A 9,146-nucleotide genomic window follows, 5' to 3' on the forward strand; every position below is an offset into this window, starting at 1 on the left:
ATGAGAAATAAAATAATGGATTCACAATGAATTGCTCCAGCATCATCCAGGGATTTAGTAATTGATATATTTCAGTTTTCTGTGCAGCTGGGGGATCCATTTGACCCATCTTTTAAAATTACTGTTTATTGGTAATGATGTCATTGCTAGGAAGGCAGCTTTGATTCAAACCGATCAACCATAAAAGTAACTCTAAGTAAATATGAGTTGCCGAATGAGAGGTAAAATAAAATCCAGCCTTGTGACATATATTTTTAGGTAATATATTTTCCCCTAGTTCAGCAAATAGCCTTATTGGATTACACTGAGAAAATGCCATTGAACTGGAAATATTTAAACTCTTCCCCAGCGTTTTAGTCATAATACAGATCCCTTCTTCACCGCATTTTCTCTCTCCCTCCTCTCTCTCTCTCTCTCTCTCCCTCCCTCCTTCCCTTTCTCTCTCTCTTTCCCTTTCCCACTCCACCCCCCCTCTCTCACACACAGATAGTCCTGTTACAGATCTCTAAAACCTTGTCACATCTGGAACATTTACATTTTGTAGGATGGTGAGAGTCAGATTTTGTGAAATGGCAGATATATAAATATGACAAATAAACATAAATAAATAAATTTGTCTTCTAATTTAGTGATCCTTTCTAGCATTTAGAGATCTAGTAGAAGTTCTTAATTTTCCATCTTGAGCCAAATATATTTTCTGTAATACAAGACAAACATGAGGTTTTGCATTAACAGAAATAATCTATCATTCCTTTATCTAGCGATGGCATAAAGAAAAGAGAGCAGGGTTTTTTTTTTAATGAAGAGGGTGGGGTTTTCTCAAGGTTGACTCCTGTTGATAGGAACATTTATCCTAAATTGTTGAAGCTGATTCCCATTGTTTATGTTTCTCACCATCAGTTATTTTCCAATCATACTGGTATGCATTGTCTGAATATATTGGCTGAGTAGATGTTATTCTAATTTTACCTTTTGTGACTTTTGTCCATTGTGGGTTTTAACTGTATTGTTATTGGCTTTGAAGGTGGGAGTGTTGCAAATAACCTTGAGTGGTTTGGCATTAACGTTATCCAATCTTACCTCTTCATTATTGTTTTTTCTTATCTCCCGATACAGGTATGGCCTCCCATGTGCAAGTTTTCTCTCCTCATACTCTTCAATCAAGTGCCTTCTGTAGCGTGAAGAAACTAAAAGTTGAACCAAGTTCTAACTGGGATATGACTGGGTACGGCACACATAGCAAAGTCTATAGTCAGAGCAAAAACGTGCAATCTTCTCAAGCAGCCGCTGCCATCAATGCCTCTCTCCAGATTCCAAACCCCAGCATCCCTTATGAGCAGACCATCATCTTCCCAGCCAGCACCGGGCACATTGTGGTAACATCTGCCAATAACACCTCTGGTGTGGTTGCAGTATCTGGGCAGGCATTGGGTGGACCTCACAACCTGATGCGTCGAAGCACTGTGAGCCTTTTGGATACCTACCAAAAATGTGGACTTAAACGGAAAAGCGAGGAAATCGAGAACACAAGCAGTGTTCAAATTATCGAAGAGCATCCACCGATGATTCAGAATAATGCCAGTGGGGCCACAGTAGCCACCACAACAACGTCCACTGCCACATCCAAAAATAGTGGCTCCAACAGCGAAGGGGATTACCAGTTGGTACAACATGAAGTGCTATGTTCCATGACCAACACATATGAAGTATTAGAATTTCTTGGCCGTGGTACTTTTGGGCAAGTTGTGAAATGTTGGAAACGTGGCACCAATGAAATTGTGGCCATCAAGATTCTTAAAAACCATCCTTCTTATGCCAGGCAAGGTCAAATTGAAGTGAGCATCTTGGCTCGGTTAAGCACTGAAAGCGCAGACGATTACAACTTTGTCCGAGCCTATGAATGTTTCCAGCACAAGAACCACACCTGCTTGGTTTTTGAGATGTTAGAACAGAACTTGTATGATTTTTTAAAGCAAAACAAGTTCAGTCCATTGCCCCTTAAGTACATCAGGCCAATATTACAACAGGTAGCCACAGCTCTCATGAAATTGAAAAGCTTGGGTTTGATCCATGCTGACCTCAAACCGGAAAATATCATGTTGGTGGATCCATCTCGGCAGCCCTATAGGGTCAAGGTTATTGACTTTGGTTCTGCTAGTCATGTGTCCAAAGCTGTGTGCTCAACTTACCTTCAGTCCAGATACTACAGGTAAGAGACTTCAGGGAAACGCATTAGGCTACATTATTCCTTGAAAGCATTTAACCATGCAAACAAACAAATGGAATGCTATTTGATTTCTGCCGTTTGATAACTGCAATACTATATGTGTTTGGTAATGTGAAATGGTGGTGAAGTAACATCCAACATCATTAAAATATCATAGTTCTTTTTTTCTTTTTTAGTATGCCACAGTGGTGATGCAGAAAAATCTTGAGATTCACCTCTAGCTCCATGTGGCCCTTGGTATATTCTTCCACAGCAAATTTCTTATAGTGTGACATTTCATTGGATTATGCTGTATATAAATTAATTTGGCCATAAGGTGTCAAAGGACTCTGTTGTTTTAGATCTAGCAGACGAACAAGTCCAGAAGTAATCAGTGAGGTGATTCTTCATTTTGGTAGATTTGATCAAAATATACCATGGGCACGCTCACCATGTCTCACAATTGAAATGCAGCAGTTGCTTTGTCTGTAAAAATTAGGTAATGCCCGTTCTTATGAAGAACCTGGCAAGATAGATGCACAGAAGATTGACAGAGCCATTTGTCAGTCCTGTTGCTCACTACTGTCTATTAAAATCCAGATTTCAAATCCTGGATGAAAGCAACTTTTCAGGATTGGATAAGAATTCACTCCAGAGCTTTGCATAGGGTTACAGCAGCTGACCCTAACTCTGAAAATCCGCCATCCTTCTTTTATTTAAAAAATTCTTGATTAAACAAGGAGAGTCCATTTCACACAGGGATAAGAAGAATGTATATTGTGCTCAAATGTATATTGTGCTTAAGTTAGAGGTTCCCCTGCCTCTTGCTGCAGTTATATTGCCCTGATACAGAAAGCATGGGAGAAAAAGCTGCTATGAATATTATGTGCAGGCTCTGTTATGGTGCTAAAAACATATTTTTGAGTTCTAATTCTTGAGCCTATCCTCTTTAACTGGCCTCTATTTTGCTTGTGGTCCCCTTGGTGGCCCTTGAATTTTAATTTATTTAATTTTTATTTTATTATAAAATTTAACATTTATTTTTTAAGATGGCGATTAACAAGCTGGATGGAGGGGCGGGGATGTGTGATCATCGGTATATTACCTGTGATATTTCATAGACTGCCCAAGACCACAGAAGAATTTGAAATTTAGGCATATATCAAACATAAAATTAAAAAAGGAGAATGTTTTGTTGTCTGGGAAGAAGGCATTGTGGTATTAGCCATGGCATCAGGGAAATCCATGATTATGTTTGTATAATGTTTGTAAGTTTCTTATCTTGAGGTCACCACACTCATTTTAGCTAATTTCTTTATTGCAATTTGTTATAAGAAAAAAAATCAGGAAACTGAATTGGGCTTCTAACAAAATCATAAGGAATATATCTATTATTGCTCCGGCATATGCTGGTGGCAGTAGGGTGTCACAGGTAAAAAGCATTGTGGAACAAAGTCTCTTAAAAATAGATATATTTTATGCTAGAGATAACGTGCATTAAGATGGATTGGAAAACAATACAATTTGTTTTTACATTGAATTTATTGCCAGTTCATTAGGAGGTCAGATAAAATTTCTTCCAGAAAATATACATTGCAGGTGAATGTTTTAAAAATTGATTAAAACACCAAACAAAACATGATAACAAACAATCCTAAAAAATAAATATTTTTTTAAAAAAAATATGTTTGTGATAATTAAATCCTGGCTTGGTGGGACAATATTTTGGAGAACATGCTTAGGGTTGCTCCTGAAGTGGCAGAAGGGATAATCTGGCAAGGGCAGGTTTTTCACTCCACCCTTCAAAGTAGAAGATCTTTGTAAACAGTTTGTGTAAATTACTTGTTGGTGGGATACTATAATTTACTGTTATTAACCAGGAAAGATGGAAACTTTCCTGTTACTTAAAAATTTGTACCTAACAAATGGGAAGCCAGGTGGTTTCCAAGAAGCCTTAAGATGTACACTTAACCATTTTAATTAACTAGGTCTTCTTGTACCTTTATTCCTTCTTGTTAGCACATTCAGGCCTTAAAGGTACAGTAATTGGGGTGGGGAGGAAAGATAGAACAATAATCTGCTGATGAAAGAACTTGCGCCATTTCCTGTTTCATCGTTCAGCACTACGAACAGAAAGAGCTATTACTCAGATATGCAGTATGACCTTGCCATCTCAGATGACCGCACCCAGATGTAGCCATCTTGGCCTATATGGGACTGACTGAACCAGAATTTAATAGGACAAGTATTTGCCTTCAAAATAGGGATTGATATGGCTTGTATGGTGAATCTCTGTTAAGTGATCAGGTGGAAAATTTGCAACTGAAAGAGAATCTCACAGGCACGTGAGCTAACAGTTGTTCCTATTTTACACACCAGTGTGCCATACATAAAGTACAGGGAGTTGTGTCTGGGTAGATAGGGATGGTTCTTTCTCAAGATATTTTTTTGAAAAAAGCAGTTAAAACAAGTAGGTTTTAATCACTTTATAATAAGAGGGGAGTCCTTAGCTTACATAGATTTTTTACTGTTGTTCGGTTGCTACCATCTCTTCATGATCCTGCCCAGATTCTCTGTCAATGCTTTTTCTTTGAATTCTTGCAAGATCATGCTTGTGATATCAGTGATAGTATCTTGCCATATAGGCTTCTGACAGCATTTTTTAAAATTATCTTTGATTTTTTTTTTTTTGAGACATCAAGGTCATCTCCTCCTTCCTCATTATGTATCCAGAATTATTGAGGTTTTAGCTTAGATTGTAGCTTGTTTCTAGATTCTGCAATAAATATCAATAAATTATTTTTAATCACTCCTAAAAGATCTTAATAGAAATAGCAATACCACTTAGACTTATATTCTGCTTCACTGTGCTTTACAGCCCTCTCTAAGCAGTTTACAGTGTCAGCATATTGCCTCCAACAATCTGGCTGTTCATTTTACTGACCGCGGAAGGATGGGCAGCTGAGTCAACCTTGAGCCAGTCAGGATCGAACTGCTGGCTGTGGGCAGAATTAGCCTGCAGTACTTCATTCTAATCACTGCGCCACTACAGCTCTTAAAATAGGAAGATCTTAAAAGTTGGTTGATAGAGAAAGGGCCAATTCAGGACTTAAGAAATATGGGGGGACGGTTGGTAGCTGGAATATAATATTGAAATATGAGCTGAATTCACTGGTAATTTTGTTAGCAATTTATAGACTTCTAGAATAATCAAACCAAGGCCAAGGACAGACTCTAGTTCATTTCAGCAATGTAACTGATTGCATAGGACAGAGTATATATGACTCTGGATTCCCATAGAATTCCTCACAAAAAGATCTACAATTTATGTCCTAATTTTATAAGACTTTTAAATAAGCTAATCTCCAAGTGATCCTTTTGTACATTTGGCAATAATGAGGTGTCCCCCTACGCTGAATGATTGAGCAAGAGAGAGATTTCAGAGAGCACTTGCATCACTCCAGAATCAGCTTCAGATCAGACTGACGATTCACTAACATCTCTGTTTGACAAATGCAATGTTTAGTTTTTGTTTAGTTGTAGCGTGTTTGATATTTCAATAAAATGAATCTTCTTTTAACGTCTATAACTCTCTGGAGTTTAAAAGAATTAGAATTATTTTATTGGCCAAGTGTGGTTGGACACACAAGGAATTTGTCTTGGTGTAAATGCTCTCAGTATACATAAAAGAAAAGATACATTCGTCAAGAGTCAAGAATCATAAGGTACAACACTTAATGATAGTCATTGGGTACAATAAGCAATCAAAACATACTAGGAAACAGTTAGTATAAATTGTAAAGATACAAGCAACAAAGTTACAGTCATACAGTCACAAGTGGGAGGGGATGGGTGATAAGGAGTGATGAGAAGATTAATAGTAATAGTAGTGCAGTATAGTAGTATAATAGTAGTGATCAGCTTCTCTATTAGCAGAAACCTAGGTCTCATTCCACTACCTAGATTTCAACCAATGATGGGATTCAAATTTTTTTACTATGGTTCTGTGGGCGTGGCTTGGTGGGCGTGGCTTGGTGGGCAGGACAGTGGAAGGATACTATAAAATCCCCATTTCCTCACCACCACACTAACCTGCTTTCCAGCTCCGTTCTCCTGTGCAGGGCAACACAAGAAGACCCAGCTGAGCAACTGGAACTTGGGAGGTGGAGAATAGATGGGGACAGGGCCAATCAGAGGTGGTATTTTCTGGTTCTCCGAACTACTCAACATTTCCACTACCGGTTCTCCAGAACCTGCTGAATACCACCTCTGATTTCAACCTTTTTAGCACATCTTTCAAGTGAAAAAATGATTTGATGGTTTCTTCTCCACCACAGGGGAATCATTCATTCATTCATTCATTCATTCATTCATTCATTTATTCATGGCATATAACTAAATGGAGAGCCATTTTTGTATCAACACTGACTTGAAGGCACAAACCCCACACACATACAATTAGAGAGACATGCAGAAGATGAAGTAAGGAAGTTGATGAAGAGAGAAGATTTTTATTTTTGTATTTTACTCCAGAACCTGTCACAGCTTGGGGTAAGATGACAATTAAATGGGATTCTTTGCTCCTTATTCTCAACATTTTGCAGTTGGCAGAAGCACAGACAATTTTGAATCATCCTTAAGCTGCTTTTGAGGGATTGACAAGTTAAAATGGTATTGGTGTGGCAGTGCCCAGAGACAAGAAAATTCCCTACTCATAATTGCTTTTGTTCCTATGTATTGCTGGCTTTGGCTCTGTCCAGCCTGGTATGTAGTGCCTACGCAGGCACTGAAAATAAAACTCTTAAATCAATACAATTTATTATACAGTACAATAAATTGAGCTAGGTGAACTGTTCAACTAGGTAAGCTAAGGATCTAACTCAGTGCTGGAGCACATTACAGAATGTTATTTCAGGTACACTTGTAGGGTATCTTTCCCCTATGTCTGAATCCCCAAGTGAGCATAAACATTGCAGAGAATTTTTAACAAATCTAGAGGAAGCCCAGATTGGGAATGCTGTTGTAAACATAGATCTTCAAGGATGTGATAATTATTCAGAGCTATTTGCGCAACAGTGACTGTGTTAAAAACACAAACTATATTCTATGGATGAATATCTGTTTCACAGGTTAAAAAGTCCTAGATTGAATTTTTGTCATTTCTAGATTTAAAAAAAACATGGAGAAAAGATAAAATCATAGGTGTGAGAGGGACTTCAGCTTGGATTTTGAGGAGTTTCTTCTTTCTCAGAAATTTAGTGCAGGGGTGTCAAACTCCAGGCTCTTAGATCAGGGTCATCCTGGAAACAGCAAAGGACCTGCCCACAGTGCCTCTGCCAATGAAAACGGAGTTCGGGAGGGCCGCAGAGGGTTTCAGGAGGCTGTTGCAGCCAATAAGTGAACTCATGAGGGCTGAGGGTGGCCCTCCCAAGCTCCACTTTCACTGGCAGAGGGCTGTCACAGTCGAAAACAGAGCTCGGGAGCCCATTTCCTCTGGCAGAGAGCTTGGGCCACCTCAGGCATCCCTGACATGAGTGATGTTGAGCTGGCCACACCCACCCCAGCCACACCCACCCTGGCTGCCCAAGGTCAAACCGAGCACTGATGCGGTCCTCAAAGAAATCGAGTTTGATACCCCTGAAACATTAGTGAAACATTGGGATAGATGGGCATTTTCCCCCTTTCCTGTCAATTGTATCCATTTCTCAGAGACTGTGAAGGAGATGGGCCAGGCTGAGCTCAAGGGAGAGATCAAATGCGTCATCAGTCATGGATCCCTTCAGGCCCACAAGAGATCTAAGCTAAGCCCACCTTGAATTCCTAATTCTATTGTATTGTATTCTTAACTCCCACTAATTTCCCTTCATTGTTAGTAGTTCAGATTCTTGTAGAGAGCTTAAGCTTGTAATAATGTTTATATCCATTTGAACAGCCTAGATCTCCTGATTTCCCTGGTGTTTGACAGACAAGTCTCTGCAGTTTTTACAAGGTTTTCAGAAGTGGTTTGCCATTTCCTCTTTTCTTGGCATGAGAGAAAGTGACTGGCCCAAGGCCATCCAAATGGCTTTGTACCTAAAGTGGGACAAGGACTCATGGTCTTCCAGTTTTACCCTGATACCTTAAAAATCACTTGAAACTGGGTCTCGGATAGACTAATAGTCTGATGTCAGGTTATTGTACCTTGTTCAGGAAAAGGGATCTCAGCCTTGACTTTTCTTCTATGTTTCCTTTACAAATATGAAGTTAATGTCATGCATAGTTCCACCATGAATATATTTGACAGCCTATTATGGATAATCCAGCAGTTTTACAGATACGCCCCTGAGAGCAGAATTTGAGTTAGTTTGTTTTCTGAATTTAGTTATGAATTTACCGTTTCTGACTGAATGTTCTTGTTTTAGGTCTAAAGGTTGAACTTTGTGTAATATTATTTTCAGTCAGAGAAATTGTAGAGGCCTGTAAACCACTATCACTATTCTTTGACTTAAGTAAAACTCAAAGATTGCATCACAAATTATGCCTAGGAGTCAATAATCAATATTCCAACTGATTATTTTAATTTCTTGGTACAAAGAAGAGAAATGAATTTTGGCTACAAATCTATTGTAAATATAGAACTATATAATTTTCTCCCTTTCCCCTTTTATTTACTTTGTTCTTAAAATGCAAATGATATTTGCATTTTAAAGAATTTCCTGCTTCAGTTTCCAGGATCTTACTTTCCCCAAAACTTCCCCTTGAAGTTTTGATTATGATAACAGAATAGAGGCAGCTGAAAAGGAACATCTTAGGATTTCTGATGTGACAAAAGATTAGGTAAAAATTTTGTTTGAAGTTATGAATTAGTATTAAACAAAAGTCAATCCCACCCCCACTCTTGTTTTTTTAATTAAAAAAATTAAATAAGAAGTAACAATAAATAATTTTCTTTTCTAACAAT

General features: G+C 38.3%; 1 pseudogene across 1 annotated transcript; it reads left to right on the forward strand.

The window, feature by feature from the left end:
• The first annotated feature begins 1,095 nt into the window (after window positions 1-1,095).
• Window positions 1,096-2,501, forward strand: LOC148123837 (homeodomain-interacting protein kinase 2 pseudogene; annotated as a pseudogene). Its single transcript, XR_015740505.1, has one exon. The product of XR_015740505.1 is annotated as a homeodomain-interacting protein kinase 2 pseudogene (transcript).
• The last annotated feature ends 6,645 nt before the right edge of the window (window positions 2,502-9,146 follow it).

Source organism: Pseudonaja textilis, unplaced genomic scaffold, assembly GCF_049901715.1.
Source record: "Pseudonaja textilis isolate UNSWEBS1 unplaced genomic scaffold, rPseTex1.2 PTEXCTG192, whole genome shotgun sequence".
Taxonomy (NCBI): Eukaryota; Metazoa; Chordata; class Lepidosauria; order Squamata; family Elapidae; genus Pseudonaja; species Pseudonaja textilis.